General features: G+C 44.2%; 1 protein-coding gene across 1 annotated transcript in view; it reads right to left on the bottom strand.

Annotated features, from left to right (window-relative positions):
* The window catches only part of AGBL1 (AGBL carboxypeptidase 1), a 602442-nt gene that overhangs the window by 37548 nt on the left and 546017 nt on the right, over positions 1-18877 (bottom strand). The gene's annotated exons all lie outside the window — the stretch shown is intronic.

The following is an 18877-nucleotide window of genomic DNA, read 5'->3' on the forward strand; positions in this document are numbered from 1 at the left end:
CAGGGTGGTCCCCAGGAAAGGGGGAGGTTCCAGGTTCCCTGCCCCACTCAAGGGAGGGTGGAGCTGGGCAGGGAGAGAAGAAGCTGCAGAGGAGACTGAGGAAGGAAGGAAGCAGGATGGAGCCAGAAGGAGACCTAGAGGAGGCACATGGAGCAGAGAGACACGTGAAGAAACTGCACTTGCCTTTTGATTGTGACACCACACTATGAAGACTTTAATGGGGTCTTCTTTAATGGAAGACTTTAATGGGGGACTTTAATGGAACTTTGGGTGCTTGATTTAGAAACTAGGTTCTTTGCCTTTCCTGTATTTTTTCCTAATTATATTAAAGTTCCTTCCCATTAAAGTCTCATATGTGGTGACGGGGTGACACAGATGTGGGTGAGACCCGTGGGGAGGTGACAATGGCAGTTTTTGTCTTGATTTTGATTTTGCTCTTTTCCCTCCAAACTTGTCTGGTTGTTTCTGATCCTTTTCTGTGGGTCCCCATTGGAAGATGCTTTATTTATTTTTTTAAAGACTTATTTATTTATGCATACAAGAGCTGGGGTACAGGCCAGAGATGCGGGGGGATGAGAGGATTCACCAGAGACAGAGTGGAGAGCAGAACAGGCAGATCCACCGAAGTACACTGCTGAGGGGAGCAGCAGGCGAGCCAGGAGTGGTCTGCTGCGCCATGTGGGGTGCTCCCTGGCTGGCTGGGAATCAAACTTGTGCTGCAGAGGCTGCGGATTGCTTCATAGTGTGGTGCTTAACGCTTTGTACCACCAGGGAGGCCACTGGAAGATGCTTTAGACTCATGAGAGGCTTTGGGGCCTTGCTCTGGGCCAATCCTGCTTGGGTGGACTTTTACCCACGAGGGGACGGGGAACTTTGGGAGCTTGATTTAGAAACTAGATTCTTTGCCTTTCCTGTATTTTTTCCTAATTATATTAAAGTTCCTTCCCATTAAAGTCTCATATGTTTTGTGTTGATGCGGCGGATGGCAGATCCTATTTAGAGCAGGCAGGTTTTGGGGGGTCTGGGGTGCCCCTCTCACTGCCCTGTAACATTACCATTCATACCACACCTACTGCCAAAGCTCCCGTAGTCTGGGTATAGTATTCTATGTGTGTCAACTGATTTAGATTTGTAAAGCTTGTTTGGGTTGGCCATATCCTCACTACATTTGCTTCCTTGTTCTATCAGTTATTGAATTAGGTATTATTAATATGTGTATTTTCTCATTTTAGTTCTTTCAAATACTACTTTGTGTATATCAAAACATTATTATTGCACACATAAAAATTTAGCTTTACATGATCTTGACAGATTAGCCATTTTCTATTATGTGGTCTTCTTCTTTTTTCTCCAATAATCTTTTTTGTCTTAGCGTCTAATTTATTCTTCTATTTAAGCCAATTTCTTTCAGGGAGCGTTTCCCTGGCATACAGCTTGTCATCCTTTCACTTAAAATTGTTTGTGTTTGTTCTCACATTTAAACAGTGTATCTTATAAACAGTATAAGACTATCTTTTTCCTTTTATCCAATGTTGTAATTTTTGCTTTTCAGCTGAAATATCTGACATTTAATGCACTGTAATTATCAAGTATAGCTTATTGTGCATCCCCTATAGTATTAATATTTGCTTTTATTTTTGTTTCTTCTGTCTTATATTTCTTTTTCTCCTTTCTTGCAATTTTTATTGAATGCTAGACATCATACATGATAAAACGTAGAGCTTCCTCATTGTCTATCTTTTTATATTTGCAGGCTTCTTCCCTCCTAGCCAGATTGTAAATCTTTTTCTTTTTCAATCAGAGAAGAAGCTAATCTATACTGGGAGTACAAGTATTATCAGGTTGATTGCTGTCAGTCTTACCTGCCCCTGGTGTTTACCCTCCAGGTCTAGGAATATTTATAAGCCTTTCCCTCTGAATTTTTTTTTTTTTTTTTTTTTTTTGGTTTTCTACCTTGCTCTTTACCATGCTACATTTGCACTGCAAATGTCTCAGGGGAAAACCAGCAAAATGTTGGCGTTATTCCCTGAGTTACTCTCTCAGCAAAATCATAATTCCCAGGTCCTGGATGATTTGATGCCTGGAACACCAATGTTTGCCTCTCGACTCCCATGAGTTCCAAAATGTTAGCTAGTTTCGTTATTTCTTAACAGGGACCTGCTACTGAATTGTCCCCTACCCCAAGCCAAATTTGCAGATTCCTTGAAGGACAAAGCAGGCACAGCAGTTGGCAAACTTCTGTGAATCCCTTCTTTCTGGGATTTTAGACCCTTGTTTTCTTTGTTGTTACCTAGTGTCTCCAAAGATGCATTTTTTAAAAATTCATCCTGATTTTCCAATTTTTTTTAAATAGGGCGGTGACTTGCTATAGTCTACTGTCACAAAGAGAGCATAATTCTGAATGTGTTACCATCTTTTTAGATTTTTAATTTAAGAAAATTTTCTGCCATTATATTTGAAATATTTTTCTTTCCTTCTGAATTACTACCTGTTGGAACTTGTACAAGGCTTTTAATAGTTTTCATATCTCCATGACTTTATCAGAGAGTTTAGCCAAGGTCAGAGATCAGCAATGATTTTCTTTTTCTTTTTTTTTTTTTTTAAGATTTATTTATTTATGCATACAAGAGCTGGGGTACAGGCCAGAAGTGTGGGGGGGGTGAGAGTGAAGTGAAATATATTATTGAGCAAATGAATATGATAAAGATGCCAGCAGAACTTCCAGCCCAGGTGCAATGAACACTCCAACGCAGGCATCATCAACAAGTTTGCTGACTTACAGCTCCTTCCCTTTCAAGATTCATGGCCAGGGGCTCAGCACTCTTACCTACTAGGTCTGGCAGCCGGCCAAGCTGGTCTCTCTCTCCAAGGCCATCCCTGAATGCCTGCATCTTTCCCCTCTTCATTGTCCCCCTTGTCTGGGGACTTTGCTGCAAATGGTTGTGCCTGCTGAAACACGGTGCTGTCAGTGTAACAGATATGACACAGTTGTGTGTAAAAGGAACCCTTGGTCTTTAAACCAGTGCTCAGACCTTACTGGGCTCCCCAGGTCTGGGACCTCATGCATGAGTAATAAAGCTGCTCCTGACCTCACCATTCCTGAAGTACCGCCTGTTCTTCCTCTGCCTGGGGAAAAAGTAGACTCTATTTTGACAACATTTTGGTGTGTTGGCGGGGAACAACAAGGGCGTTGGCCCTTTGAGCCATGGGCCTAGGAGGATGCGTGGTGGGAGAGGGGAAGGATAGCCAAGGAGAGGAGAGTGGGCTCCGCTGAGGACTTTTGGGGTCTCTTGCTTGGTTGCTCCTGCCCAGCCCCCACGACGCCTTCCAGGCCTGACTTCCAAAGGGCTGAGTGAGGCCAGGATCAGGTGAGGTCCTGGGACCCTGGCTCCCATGTAGCCTACCCAGAGTGGTAGAAGGAGAGGCTGATCACCTCTCTGGGAGGCTGGAGGGTCTCATATGGTTTTGGTGGGGAACCTTGGAACTCCCGGGAAGGGAGAGATGGTATGGTTATAACCTCCGGGGTGTGTGTGAGAGAGAGTGGTGTGTGTGTGTGAAATCTCCACAGCTGCGAAGATAGATTGGGCTTTGCCTGTGGTTCTGCCCACAAGTCATGTGGCTGATCGGTGACTGGACTTGTCAAAATCTCAGAGAGGAAGGTCAGGAAAGCATCTGTGTGCTCTCTCTTCCCTTGCTGCAACATCAAATACAATGGGAGGGAATTGGAGCAAACAGAAGGTCCTCAAGACCATGCTTAAAAAAAAAAAAAAAGGAAACTGATAGGGAATTTTCTGCCCCACTTTCTTTAGAACCTAAGGGGCATTCTTACAAATATAACTTGGGAAATGATTACTTATCTGAAAAAAAAAAAAAAGTTAAAAAGAAATATTTGGAAGTAAATTAATAATTGTTGTCAGAAATATTGGTAAAATAACTATCTCTAAAAATTAGTGCAAATGGCCAAAATTCTAAATGGAAGAGATCTCTGTGTCTTTGTCTTTGTGTCTCTGGTCTCTGGAGGGTTGCTGTGTTAACATTATAAATGGCGCCTATATAAATTCTAATAGAAAAGAACCCAAATGTTGAGATCGCGATCTAACATTTTTGTTAAACATAACTTCGTTCAAAATGTAATGGTTTAATTAAAGCATGCATGTCTTAAATTTATAATGATGGGAGCTAATAGTTCTATTGCATGTTTCAATGTGCTTATTTGGGGAAAAAAAAAAACAAACTTGGAGCAGTCAACAAGAGTTATTGACTTGGTCTATGTTAACAGATAAACGTGGATAAATGTGGTTTTGTTTACACCTGGACTTCTTTTGATAAAATTGTTTTCTAAAAAGACTAACCCACTACTTCTTCCCTTAAAAGAAGTAACTTTGTTCCCCAGGTAAGCACCTTAATTGATTTTTCCTTCCCTTGCCCTAGCCAAAAAAAAAAAAAAAAAAAAAAAAAGCTCTGGTATATGAAATTGCTTCATTCATTTCGTAACTCTGAACTTCCTATCCTAAGTAAAACTGCAGCTACGGTTGGTATCAATATCTTAAATCTCTTCTTTTGATCATTTTTTAAATGGTGGTATATTTCTCCTATAAAACATGCATTTATATACATAAATAGTTGTGTATCTAACTGTTATCCAGTACAAAGGAATAATAGCATAACAGCTCTTACGATGTCTTGAAGTAAAAAATGTGAGGCTGACCTTTTAATTAGCAGGAGTTATTTTGGGACAAGGCCTTGGTGTTGAGTAAAAGTTTCAGGGAGTGACTGATGGACTTTCTCTGGCCAGGCGCCTAACTTATGTGCCTGAGATGACCAAATGACCTCTTGGGAGTCTCCTGCTTCTATACTCCCTTCTTGCTTTACAGTGCGAATGTGCCCCTGCTGGGGCAATAATGCTCTGTTGCCTAACTGCTTGGGGGGGCTCGGACTTTGGAAAAAATCTCCTCTGGGCCTGTGGGCATAAATAACGATGAAACTCTGCCATAACAGTCTTACAATCTAAAAATTAAAACTGGAATGTTGTAACTCTAAATGCAGACAAAGTGAGGTGTGTTAAGAAATGTATTTAAAATAGATATGTTAAAAGTCTTGGAAAATTTAGTGTCAAAACAAAATGGCTATCTTTGAAAAAATATTGCAAAATAGGAAGGAAAAAGTGTTGAAGATCTGAGAGAGGTATCTTAAGAAAATGCTATGTGCTAGAATGACTTGTTTTAAAAATATTTAAGTTGATTATCAGTGGTGTACTTATGAAAAACCAAACTTTAATTCTTTTCCATGTGCAGTAAAGATTCAAGTATTCTTAAACTGCTTTTAGTGGTTCATGATGACAAATTAAAAACAGTTTAGGCTATCTACAATCCTGATTCTCTTTTATCCTCAGACTTGGTTAACTGAAAAATATAGTCGTGTCAGCATTGTTGAGCACTGTAAAAATATATCTACTTTTAAAAAACCTCTAGTTATCACTCTGGGTAATTCAGTGTTGTTTTATAAAAATCTGTATATCTTTATTAAGCCTGTGACAAATTTTTCTTGAAGTCAAATTTCAAAAATTGTGAAGTTTTTGATCAGTGAAATGATTTGATGTGTCTTAGGCCTCTTAATAAATTATTTTTCCTTGTAGGAAAATGCTAAAACACATTGGACCAATCTAGAGATGTTAAAACTTCATAGAAAAAACATTGTAATTGAGGGGACAAGTTATACCTTTCAGTATATATAAAAATCGGTTAAAGTGTTTTAAAATATATGAGATTTTTAAAACCTCATGTGTTCCGGTATAATATTATTGGATGTTCTGATTATTCTGAAATATATGTGTGTGTGTATGTCACAAAATTGAACAAACATCCTTGTCTTTTGCCTTAAACCATAATTTTAGGTATGGTCATTTTCAAGTTTTTGTTATTTCTAAAGGTTACTTGCTGAGCTTTGTCTTCAGAAAACTCACAAAAAGAGTCTGACAATACAGATATGTTTTAGAACGGAGAGAACCTACTAAACTTAAAAAATTGGATTTATAAAAATTACCAACAGAAGATCGAGACTCAATACACAGGAAAAGTACACTGAGGGCGATTTGTATAATATTAATGACTTTTAAAAAATACTGGTCTTTAATGTTTTGTTTTGCTTTGTTGATCTCTAGAAAACTTGTCTTTAAATTGGACTATGATCTTAGCAGTGGCAATCTGCATCTTTTTAATGGGCAAACTGGAACATTTGCTTTCCTCTTTTCTCATCCCCAAAATGTGTAGGCAGTATTTGTACTTCTCAGGACAATGTCTGTCTTTGCACAATCTCAATAGGGAATTTTGTTTATTTCTCCTTAAACTAGAAAATTAAACATGTTTTGTTAAAAGGCTTTGATTGAAATTCTTCTGGGAGTAAAATTGGAGCTGAGCTGAGAAGAGTGAGCCAAGAAGAGCCTGTCACTTTGCTTACCGGATTCCACAGACCTCCCTGAATGGTAAGGAAGCTGCCTTCATTGGCAGGACTGGAAAGACCCTGGAGAAAGCCCTGGAAACCTTGAGAAGAGGAAATCTCAGGGGAAGTCTGGTAAGACTGTGACTTTGATGAAGCCTGCGTGGACTGGTTATTAAAAAGCTCACTCCAGGCTGTGGAGTTTTCTTTTTTCTTTTTTTTTAATGATTTTTATGTATTTATTTATATAAGCACTGGGTACAGTCAGAAGCGTGGGAGGGTGAGAGGATTCACCAGAGCCAGAGCAGGGAACAGAACAGGCAGACTGATGAAGTACACTGCTGAGGGGAGCAGCGGGCACAGCAGGAGAGGTCTGTACGCCCTGTGGGACCCTCGCTCATGGCTGGGGATTGAACCGGCACTGCAGAGGCTGCAGGCAGCCAGCGGGCAGCTTCGCAGCCCAATGCTTAACTGCTGCGCCACCGGGGAGGCCCCAGGCTGTGGAGTTTTCAACAAAGCCAACAACATTCTGCTTGGTTATTCTGCCCTGTGAGTTTATGCAAATATAGGGAAAAGTACCTTCCATAGCTACCCCACCCCCACCACGACTACCCATTCAGCAGGAAGCAGCCAGAAGATGCGACGCCCCTTTCTCCCACAGAAATGGAAGGTCCTAACAGAGAGCGGGGATTAGGACGCAGTTCACAAGTTTGTCTTTCCCGTATTTCTTGCAGTTCCCCCTTGTTTGATGTAGGCGATGCCCTGTGAGAGACTCACAAGGGCATCAAAGGGTTGGGGGGAGAAGGAGAAGGGAGTGAAACAGCAGAGCCAGCTGGCGCCCACCCGTCTCTGTGCCCACTTCTTCCTGCTCCCCTTTTTTTCCTTTGTAAAAGTCTCAGGTTCCACCCCCTTGGGTGCATCACTCCAAAGTGAAACAGGCCTACAAACCAGAAAAAGGACACTTCGCCCAGAGGATGGACAGCAGCCCCTGATCCGGAGAATCCCCTTCGCTTGAGGCTACAGATGGATCAACCCACCAAGGTGGCATTGGACATCAAGCCCTGCTCCGGCCACACTCGGGAAGCTGGTCGGTCTATGCACAGCAGAAGCTTCAGGACCTTCTACATGTGTGGTTTGTTATTTTTACTGTTCCTGTAGTGACTGTCTTTGCAGTCGGCCTAGCCACAGTGGCCCCTGACCGCTGGGATTGGGAGGCACGCCTTCTTCTTGCCTCCGGTTACCTGGTACTGTGTGTGGAAATAATAGTTTTCAAATGTTTGCTAAAATGCCAGAATCCTCCTGCACCTGCTCCTCACCTGCTCTTCTGTGTGTGAGGACTTATCTCCCAAACCCTGAGTAACTGCAGTGAAGCCAGGGTGTGCTCCCAGCCTGACAGAAGGGCCACAAAGAACAAGGGAGCTCTCTGGCCTCCTACCACCCTAGGCTGCTTCTGGTCCCTCCCAACAAACGCCTGTGTCCCAGCTAATCAGTGCTGCACACGTAGCTCTCAACCGCTCTAATGCGGCTCTTGCTTGGGGTTGTGGGATTTGCTTAGGGCCAGGTCCTGCCAGTATGAGGGAGTCATACTTGACCCAGGTTTGTTCCCTCCAAAGGTACCACCTAACTGCTCCTTGAATCTCATCCTAGGTCCTGTGTCTCTGTGGGAAATGCTACAAGCCCTTTGACTCCCACTTCTAAGATCTGTGCCACACAGATGGCGCTTACCTGGCCTGTGCTCAGGGAGTGTATCAGTGTATTGTTCCACACAACCAGTCATGCTTCATTGTCAAACTGGTGCGTAACTTGTCTGTTTTAACTGGAAGGGCTGCAATTTCAGTCTGGAAGCCTCCTCATCATAAAAAAGAGGTTCCTATGGCCATCACACTTGTAGTGGGTCTGCTGGCTGCATCTGGGGCAGCTACGGGTGCGGCTGGGATAGGAGTGTCTCAGTCCATTATAACGAATTAGGTGGCCAGCTCAAGTCAGATTTTGATGCTTTTACGAAGTCAGCCCTAGTCCTCCAACGCCAACTTGACTCCTTGGCAGCTAGTGCTCCAGGACCAGCGAAGACTAGTGGGCCTCCTCCCCGCTGCCCCAGGAGGTATCTGTATGGCAGGGCAGAGGCCCTGAAGCAGCCAACCAAGTAAGATTCCTCCTCCCTGGGGTTCTGGTGACTCTCAACTCATAACGGCCACTGGGTAATAATCAGGGTTCCCTTTAGAAAAAGGTAAATAGCTGATGCCCTGTGAGAAAAATAACTCACAAGGGCATCAAAAGGGGGAATGAAGCGAAAATATATTATTGAGCAAATGAATATGATAAAGATGCCAGCAGAACTTCCAGCCCAGGTACAATGAACACTCCAACGCAGGCGTCATCAACAAGTTTGCTGACTTACAGCTCCTTCCCTTTCAAGATTCCTGGCCAGGGGCTCAGCACTCTTATCTACAAGGTCTAGCAGCCGGCTAAGCTGGTCTCTCTCTCCAAGGCCATCCCCGAATGCCTGCATCTTTCCCCTCTTGATTGTCCCCCTTGTCTGGGGACTTTGCTGCAAACGGTTGTGCCTGCTGAAACACGGTGCTGTCAGTGTAACAGATAGGGACACAGTTGTGTATAAAGGGAACCCTCGGTCTTTAAACAGGTGCTCAGACCTTACAGGGCTACCCAGGTCTGGGACCTCATGCTTGAATAATAAAGCTTCTTGTGACCTCACCATTCCTGAAGTACCGCTTGTTCTTCCTCTGCCTGGGTAAACAGTAGAACTTATTTCTACAACAAGAGGATTCACCAGAGACAGAGTGGGGAACCGAACAGGCAGACTGACTGAAACACACTGCTGAGGGGAGCAGCGGGCGAGTCAGGAGAGGTTTGCTGCGCCATGTGGGTAGCTCCCTGGCTGGGGATCGAACTCATGCTGCAGTGGCTGCGGATTGCTTCATAGAGTGGTGCTTAACCCCTGTGCCAGCAGGGATGCCCAGCAATGATTTTCTTAAAAGGAGTTTATTGTAGGCTTTATTACCCTCACAACCATTCAACTTTGCATTTTATTAGGAAAAATGCACATAGGGAGATAGTTCGTAAGAGAAAATTTTAAGACAAACCAGGTAAGTATACTTTTCCCAAAAGTACATTATCCCCAAGAATAGCAGATCTCATATTATGTTTTTTAACATAAATCCTAAAGGCAAACAACACAACCCTGAGTTAGTCAAACCCTGTATACAACCCTTCATATAATCTTCACAGCCATTTTACAAGTCAGACATTTTTAAAATGAGGAACTAAGATTATATATGTAAAACCAACTTGCCTATCATACAACTGCTGAATGGAGAAGCCAGTATTCAACGGGGTCTCACTCCCTATTTATACTCTCTGACGAGTGTACCCACGTTTCCTTCATTGGGGGATTTAAAACAAGGTCTAATTTTATTTGCTTACTATCTGATAGTGAAATTACAGCAAAGCATCAATAATGTTTTAAGTCAATCCACTTAAAAACACTTCCCTGGAATTAGCTCAGGTTCCCTTCCTTCCTATCTGAATACATGGTCAGCCATTTTACATTTCTGCAACTTATTTGCAAATGATCAAGCCTCAGAAGAACATAAACTATGAGATACCTGACATAAAATCTACTGGAGATAATTTATGAAATACCTGATGTAAATTTTAAGGGATGCTAAATATTAAACATCGATGATATAAATTGAGGTCAGGCTATGTGACAGGTTGTCAAGTTTTAGGACTAAAAATTATGCAGATGTGAATGAGTCTGCCTCAATTTGTGATCATTGAAAGCAATTACAAAAATAGTAAATTAAGTGGCTGTTCAAGTCTAAGAATATGCATAGTTTACAGGAGCAAGGCAGCTTTCTGTTCATTAGAATAAGCAAAGTGAGACATATATTAGGGATTTACCCCATAACTCTTTACCTTGTCAAATCACCCTTCCTGAAGTAAGCACTGGAAGGTCTTTGTGCTGCTAGCTGATTAAGTCAGCATTCCCTGGCTAGACTTGAGCCCAGCCAGGGAGTACTGCTCACTTCCTCAGAGGTCCCCAAAAGAATTTAAAGCCTCCCTGATGGCACAAGGGGTTACGCATCGCATCAGCATTATGAAGCAATCCTCAGCTACTGCAGCATGAATTCGATCCCTGGCCAGGCTAGGGAGCTGACTCACATGATGCAGCAGACCTCTCCTGTCTCACCCTTTGCTCCCCTCAGCAGTGTATTTTAGTAGATCCACTAGTTCTGCTCCCCACTCTGTCTCTGGTGAATCCTCTCACCCCCCACACCTCTGGCCTACAACCCAGCTCTTGTATGCATAAATAAATAAATCTTTAAAAATAAAAGAATTTAAACCCAATTGAAAAGATGCCCTGTGGTTTCTGAGTCACAGGCAGCAGCATGGCAAGGGTTGAATTAAAGCTTAACTGCCTCACACCCCCATAATCTTATTAGCACCCCCCAAGACACATCAACATTAATAATGATAGAAAATCTATTCATACATGAATAAAAGGCCTATGGTCTGATATCTTAATTTGTGGAAGAAAAAACTAAGTGAATGCTTTAAAACTTACAAGCTAGCATTAGAATAAGTTTTGCTCTGAGGATTAGAAGAAGATCCTAAGTGTCACATCCTTGAAACTCAGGAAGGTCTTAATCTACCTCTTCTCCTGTCCTCCCCATACATGGTTCCAAAAAGAAAAAAATGTATTTTGTCTTAAGAATGCGCTTGGTCTCAGTGAGACAGAACTAAAACAACATAAAGCCAAACGATAATTACTTAAAAATACAAACTCACGATGTTTTTCTTATCTAAGAAAGTTCATACAAACTGCTTGACTTTGAAATTGTTGTGGTCTTGGTCCCTAGGTTTTCAGTTAGGGTTAAAATTGGATCCTTGTTCTATGTAAGCATTCTAGTTTCTATCTTATTAGAAACCTGCTTGATCTAAAAAGGATTTTAAAAACTTGGCTACATGGATGTGTCAAACTTAAAAAATTGTTACTAAAGAACTGAAAATTACTAAATTGTAGTTTCTCGGTGTCTTTGCAAATATTGGTAAAAATTTTCTTAAAATTAGTGCATGTGGCCAAAAATTTTTAAATGAAAATCAAGAGATCTCTTTGTCTGTTCTTGCATTTTGCCTCTGGAGGATTAATTATAAATATAATCCTAAATTTTGAGATCGCGATCTATAACTGTGGTAAACAAAAACTAATTCAAAATTTAACGGTTTAAAGCATACATGCCTTAAGATTTTAGTGTTGGGTATTAATACTTGACTCTGTTTCAATGTGTTTACTCATGCTATACAAAGGAAATAATAATTAACCTGGTCTATGCTAGCAAACAAATGTACTTCTAGGCTTTATCTAAACTTCTGTTGATAAGGTCTCTTTCCAGGAAGACTGATCTACTTACCTTTTCCCCTTGGAGAAAACAATATTCTTCTCCCAGTAAATGACTAGAATTCTTTACAGAATTCAAGGTAACATCTAAAGCCATATGGGCAAGTTACTGAAAAATGTATATGGTATTAGGTGTCTAATTTTTTTTTCTTGCTTTTTTCGATCTATCTAGTGCTTTGCCTAAGAAAAAATTTGGTATATAAAATTGTTACAGTGGCAACTCTGCAGTTGACTTACAATTCCAGTTCTAAGAAAATCTAAAGCTAAACTAAGGTTTTGCTAAGTTTAGTAATAAAAATTTGTTAATCGTTTACCGAACTTTCAGGTTTACATTTTGCTCCTTATTGTAAGGAAACTAAAGTTTAATGTCATCTCAACTAAAAAAAGGTGAAAAAATGTGTTTGTGTCAGTTGTGTAGTCTAAAGAGATGATACTATAACAGCTATTACAGTGTCTTACAATGCAGAGATTGGAAACTAGGGTGTGATAATTCTGGATACAAGTCAAGTGAGGTATGTGTGTTTAAAAAGAAAGAAATGTATTAAAAATGGCTATTTTAAAGGTCCTTAAAAGAATTTAAAGTAAGATGGGTATCTTTGAAATGAAAGGGTATTAAAAAGAAAGAAAGCAAAGGAAAATGTTGAAGGTCTGAGAGAGGGATTTTTGGTAGAAAATTTTGTGTTCTCTACTTAAATTCAAGGCCGGAAAAAGACTGAAAGAACTCAAGTTAGGGATTAAACTGCTGAAGTTCATGGTTGAGGCCGCGTTTGGGTTAAAACCACACCCACAACGGCCGTATGCGCGGAAAAAAAAAAACTTTTCAAGACGTGAAACAAAGAGTTTCACTGTGAGTCCTGCAGACCTAATGCGCTTTTATGGTGACCAACGCAAGAAAAATTACTTTGGGCTGGTCAACCACGGGTGAAACTTGCAAATCACGTTGGACGCCAAGCTGTTATAGAGCAACCCCGATATTAAACAGGTTCCTGGCTAAGGGACTTATGAATACTCTACTACAGACACACGCAAAAGGGTTAATAAAAGGTTTATTTACAAGAGAAAAAGAAATAAGGAAAATGTACAACTCAGGGAGAAAATAGGGAAATAAAGTGTTTAATGCGTCCTACCCGATCCAACGACCTGGAAACCCAAAGTCACTCCCAGAGCTGGCCGGACGCCGCGAGCTGGCCGAGAGCCAAAATGGAGAGAGCGCCCCAAAGCCCACGTGTCTGCCTTTTGTATCCACCTGGCTGCTTAACCCCACCCTCAGGTCCCAGCCACCTTCCCTTTAGTGGTGATGGGATTTGGAGTTCCCAGTGTCTTTGGCTTTGGCCTGGGGTGGGGGTGGAGTCCACAAAGCCTGTATGGAATTTGCTTTGGGACAGCCTTTTCCCCCTAACAAAATGACTTGCCATGGAATATTTTGGTTAACCTGAATGTCAGTGGTGCACCTGTGCGGCGCCAGGCTTTAGTTTTTTTGATATATAAAATTGTTTTTTGTTGTGAAAACAAACTGAGTCACTTTGGGTATATTGATACCTCATAGAAAGTATTCTCATAAGATTGTTTCACCTTTTCAACATAAATGCAAACAAATGAGATGATTCTAAAACACGTAAGACTTCTTAAATGCAGGGGTGCTCATCTGGAGACTGGGCCATAAAGATAAATCTATCAAACAAGGGGGAAATTGCAACAAATGGGGAAAGACAAAGCTGTTAGATAAGGAATGTGAAGATCCCCCGCTCAGTAGCAGATGCAGTGAGACAGCCGAGAACTAACCAACCACAGAGAGACTGGCGGAGCTTTAGAATAAGAGGGAAAGAAGGTCTACATTCCCTGAGACACGACTCCACTTTGGCTTCCTTGCCCCTCCCAGGGCTGGTTCCCTGGCCTGGGAGTCCTACTTTGTTTCTGTTCTTTTTCTCCTCAATAAACTTTTTCTTTCTCTAAACAAACCTGCCTCTTCTCGCTTGCTTGCCTGAGCGTCTGCGAAGTGCCTGCTGCAGCTTCGTGAGACACCAAGCCGTGGGGGTCTAGTGGCTGGGGCTCAGCGCTGCCCCTGCAGCCTGGGATCCATTCCTGGCTGGGAGACCAGGCCTGAAAACCTACAATTCGGTATCAATGATACCTGTCCACTTTTGAGTAGCTCAAATCAGATATTATTGTTTGTTTCTTTTTTTTTTCTTTTTAATAGAGGCATGTTTTATTTATTTATTTGTTTGTTTGTTTATACATGCACTGGGTACAGTCAGAAGCGCGGGAGGGGGAGAGGATTCACCAGAGCCAGAGCCGGGAGCAGAGCAGGCAGAAGGACCGAAGTACACTGCTGAGGGGAGCAGCGGGCGGCAGGAGAGGTCTGCGCGCCATGTGGGACCCTCCTCCAGTGGCCGAGGAGCAGCCGGGGATCGAACCGGCGCTGCAGAGGCCGCGGGCAGCTTCGCAACCCAGGGCTCAACCACTGCGCCACCAGGGAGGCCCTCAAATCAGATACTATTATTAATCGTTGACTCTGGGCTGCCCTTCAGCTGAATCCACTTGTACAAACCCTGGTGAGATCCAGAGGAACTTTGTTGAGAGTATACCCTTTCCAGACTGCTTTCTAGCGAGTCAAGCTGGAGAACTGTTGTTGTTTTTTTCCCTCAGATATTTTATGTATAACATTGTTTTATCAACGGCTTACTCTGGAGTCATTTAGCAAGAATTACAACACGTAGATATTTGCTTACTTCTTGCATTTTTTTCTTTACTTCTCCATTGTAAACGGTGATGCACCAGACTTCTGGGGACTTCGGCAGAAGTGCCGTGATTCCATACACCTCCCTTCGCCCGGGATAGAATCAGTTGTCTCCTGTAATTATTTATAGAATAGCCTTTCACTCATAGACGTGACCCGGTTGGTTCAATAAAGTATCTCATCACTTAGCTTAGTGATTTGCAATTATCACCCTTCGAAAAGCTCCTGAACTTGGACTTGCTAAGTGAAAGACAATGATTCATTATACCTGTTTCCTAAGCAATTATATCTGTTTTACTAAGTAATATAACTGAAACTGTTATTTGTCTCTGCGAATGAAGGTATTGAAATATTCTGATTAAGTTCACAGGGACTGGATATTCTTGGAAGATTTCAAGTGCTTTATCTCTGCCCCTTCCTATTTCTGCCTTTGCATAAATCCCACAAGACCTCACCATGGCTAATGCCTGAGGAAGAAGCCCCGTCTATGCGTATCTTGGGACCCACTTTCCTGACTAGATGCCTAGACTCTAGTCCAAGCTAATCCCAGGATGGCTCCACGTTTCCCCGACATGCTGCCCCCACTCTGCCTAACTTGCAATCATCCTTCAGGTCTCATCCCACCTTTCACTTTGTCTTGAGAAGCCTTTATTTTGACACAGTCTATCTGACACTGGCAGAGGAAATGAATCCCCTCACCAGTTAGGCTGGGGCCACAGCGGCTTCTGGCCAATGAGCAGGAGGAGCAGCGACTGTGTTCTTTCTGGGCTGTGAGGAGAATCCCTGGTAATATTTTCCGTTTGACAGGCTTTCTCCCCTCCCCAGGCTTTGACCTGTTTCACACTCGTGTGACCAGTGAGAGCTCCAGGAAAGAAGCACTGGGGAAAAGGCAAGAGCTTGTGCAGGGCCTACCTGGTGGCACAGCAGGTTGAGTGCAGCGCTGTGAAGCTGTCCTCAGCCTCTGCAGCATGAGTTCGATTCCCAGCCGGCCAGGGAGCTGCCACATGGTGCAGCAGACCTCTTCTGTCTTGCCCACTGCTCCCCTTAGCAGTGTTTTCGGTCCTTCGGCCTGTTCTGCTCCCTGCTCTGTCTCTGGTGAATCCTCTCACCCCCCCTGCACCTCTGGCCTGTACCCCAGTTCTTGTATAAACAAATAAATCTTTAAATAAAAAAGAGCTAGTGCAATGCATTGGGTGGCGTGTGTGCAGGGAGACCCTTCTGAGGCTGAGGACAGAGAAGAGTTCATAGACAGGGATATGGGGGCCAAACGGGGCCACGCGTGGGCATGTCAGGAGTGGCAAGAGCAGGGCGGGAAGAGAGGAATGGGCACAGCGCTGGGAAGGCACCTCCCCTCCCCCCAACACCACTCTCATCCCTCTATGTGTGAAAATGACCCCTGCTGAGGTCCTGATGGAAGACAGCTTTCTTTGTTCTGGAGAGGGTGTGTGGGGGTGTGTGTATGTATGTTTTGGTGTTTGATATTGTTTTATTGCATTTTCCTGGAAAAAAACAAAACACCAGTCAGTGTAGAAACTCGGCCTCCTCCTGCTCAGGTCTGTCACTCTCTACGGGGACCAGAGTCTGCTCTCCCTAGAGGCTCAGAGTCTCCCCACAAGGTGTTCATCTCAACTTGGATCTGCTCTATCCCTAGCTCCAGCAGCGGCATCAAGAACTCACACCTTGCGTTGTCGTCCCAGCCCCAGAGAGTGATTTCATTGCCTCAGTCTCAACCTTCTCTGAGCCTGTGGGATTGCTGAGTCTCCCTCCAGAGAGACGGGGCGGCCCCCTCTCCTTCCACCATGCCAGCCAGGGGCGTGCTCAGCTGTCTGTGATAGAAAGATCTATGACTGTGACGTTAGCAACAAGGCTGGTTTTGCCCACAACAAGAGCGGCTGCAGGGCAACCACTGCTGTCACTCACTAGGTGCAGGTTTCTGCCAGTGTGAGCTTCCGCCCCGGTCACAGGAAGGCTGCTGTAGCCCCAGCGTCATACCTAGCTACGGAACAGGCAGGCTGGAAGGAAGGAGGAGGGCTTCTTAGCCCCCTCTATTCAACCAGCAAAACAAATGTTTTCCAAATTCGCTTTCTTCCCACCCCTTGCCAGGGACAACCACTTAGATTTTTCTGGGCCAAGTCTAGGTTGCAAGCTTTCCCAAAGACACTGGGAAATTTGGAATCAGGATTATCAAGATTGTCTCTGAGCAGCCGTGCCTTGGGTTGGGCATATTGTTGCAGCCCCGAAAGCTGGGTTTGTCAGAGCAAGGAACAATGGGACACTAAAGCTGGGTGGGCAGCTGATGGCTCTGCCTGCAGCTCCGGGTGCATGTGACACCTATAGGGTCTTGCTCTGCTTCCCGTAGCTCCATTTTCTCCAGTTTGGCTCTGAGGCCCCTGAATGCTTTGGTTTTGGATCCAGGGACCAGGAGGTAGAACAAATGGGACCGCCATGGAGCTGGGCAAGAGGTCATAGATGGCATGTGGTTCTTCACAGGACGCAAGAGAACCGTGAACGGTGCTGCCGGCAGGCCTCCTGCGCTGACGTGGACATGCTGGCACAGAGCCTGGCACAGTTGAGCCGAGTCCCTTGGATGTGTGGATCCCAGAAGGGGTCAGAAGGCATTGGGTACTGGCCAGCTTTGAGAGGAACATAGGTGTCTGGACTTTCCACAGCAGGAGACAATGCCAGATACATAGTTTGTGTGTCTCTTTGCTTTTTGTCTCTTTCTGTCTTTTGTGTCATTGAAAAACAAGGCTTCTGTTTGCAGTTTGCAAATGACTCCACTGTCATTTGAGAAGCACTTGTTGGCAGAGCTGGGCTACTGTGGGGTGGCAGAGAAGCTCTAGATTAATCACAGAACTTGGCCTGAGCACCAGCTCAGCCACCATCAACTCAGCCTCACCACCGGCTCAGCCCCCACCAGTTCAACCCCCCACCAGCTCAGCCCCCACCAGCTCAGGCCCCACCAGCTCAGCTCCCCACCAGCTCAGCTCCCAATAGCTCAGCCCCTACTAGCTCAGCCCCTACTAGCTCAGCCCCCACCAGCTCAGCCCCAACTAGCTCAGCCACCATTGACTTAACCCCCCACCAACCAGAGGGTACATCTATCATGACCCCACCTGCTCCCTACACTGGATGCTGCTGCCTCCCCAGATGGTGGTCAGGGCCCTTCCAACTCCCCCAAAGGACAGGGCTTAATACTGCTTAATCCATCTCTCTTTGAGCTTCCACAATTGCAGTTGAGACTCTTTATTTATATTTGTGAACTAAGAGAATATGACACAGACGTGCCCAAGTGGGGAATAAATCTGGAACATTGAAATGCTGCCTTTAAGGTCACATTCTAATCATGAGTGTCCTTTAAAACCCGGCTAAACTCATCATCTGAGGGCCCTGCTTCCTAGTCCCCGGGTGGCCTCTGCAATCCCGCAGCACGACGGGGACAAGATCCTAGTCTCAGTCACATCAGACACGAGCCGGACACAAACACGGGCTTTTGTTTCCGTAAACGCCCTCCCAGAGCTGTCAGTGCAGCAGGACACACAGAGCAACTTGTTCCAGTTAGGGACCACCCTACCAGGCCACCCACGGGGTCAGCGTTCCCGGATATGGGAGAGGTGAGGAGTCAGCAGCTGGCCCCTCAGCCCACTCAGCATCTCTGTAGCTGCTGACACCGGTGACAGCAGGGACTTCTCTCCCGCAGTGAAACTGCCTCCTCGCTGAGAATTTGCCCCGCTGCTCTGGCTGCGCCTGAGTCATCCGTTCTCGGAGAAGATCTGTCACCTTACGACAGCTAAGGATGCGAGGTGCAGTGAATTGTGATGTCACATGTGCAGCTGCACCCCCCTCCCCGTGGTCACACCCACCATGGTCACGCCCACAATACGGAGATGTCCTTCCAGCCTGGAGGATTATAAAATAGGGGAAGGCCGGTGCATCCCGGGCTGCCGTGTAAATTTATTCTATGCCTTTTATATTTAACTTAAACCCTATGTTTTTGCAATTTATTGTCACCCAAGCTTGGGGCATGTGGAGAGATACAGCCAAGAGCAGAACAGCCCAGAATAATGGAGAATGTTCTGTTTTCCTAGCCACGTATTTCTCAAACACTGTCTTTTAAAAATATTTTTTTAATGCATGTGGGGACTGCATACATTATTTTGGTTGTCGTGAAGGCAGAATCTCTTTCCCTGTCACAGTGTCTGGTACCCGCTACGTGCCAGCAACTGCTGCTAACTATTGAGGCTTGTATTGTGTGCCAATGAGGAGACCAGCGCGGCTTTAAGTGC

Source organism: Talpa occidentalis, unplaced genomic scaffold, assembly GCF_014898055.3.
Source record: "Talpa occidentalis isolate TD23 unplaced genomic scaffold, MPIMG_talOcc4v2.1 talOcc4.14, whole genome shotgun sequence".
NCBI classification, from domain to species: domain Eukaryota; kingdom Metazoa; phylum Chordata; class Mammalia; order Eulipotyphla; family Talpidae; genus Talpa; species Talpa occidentalis.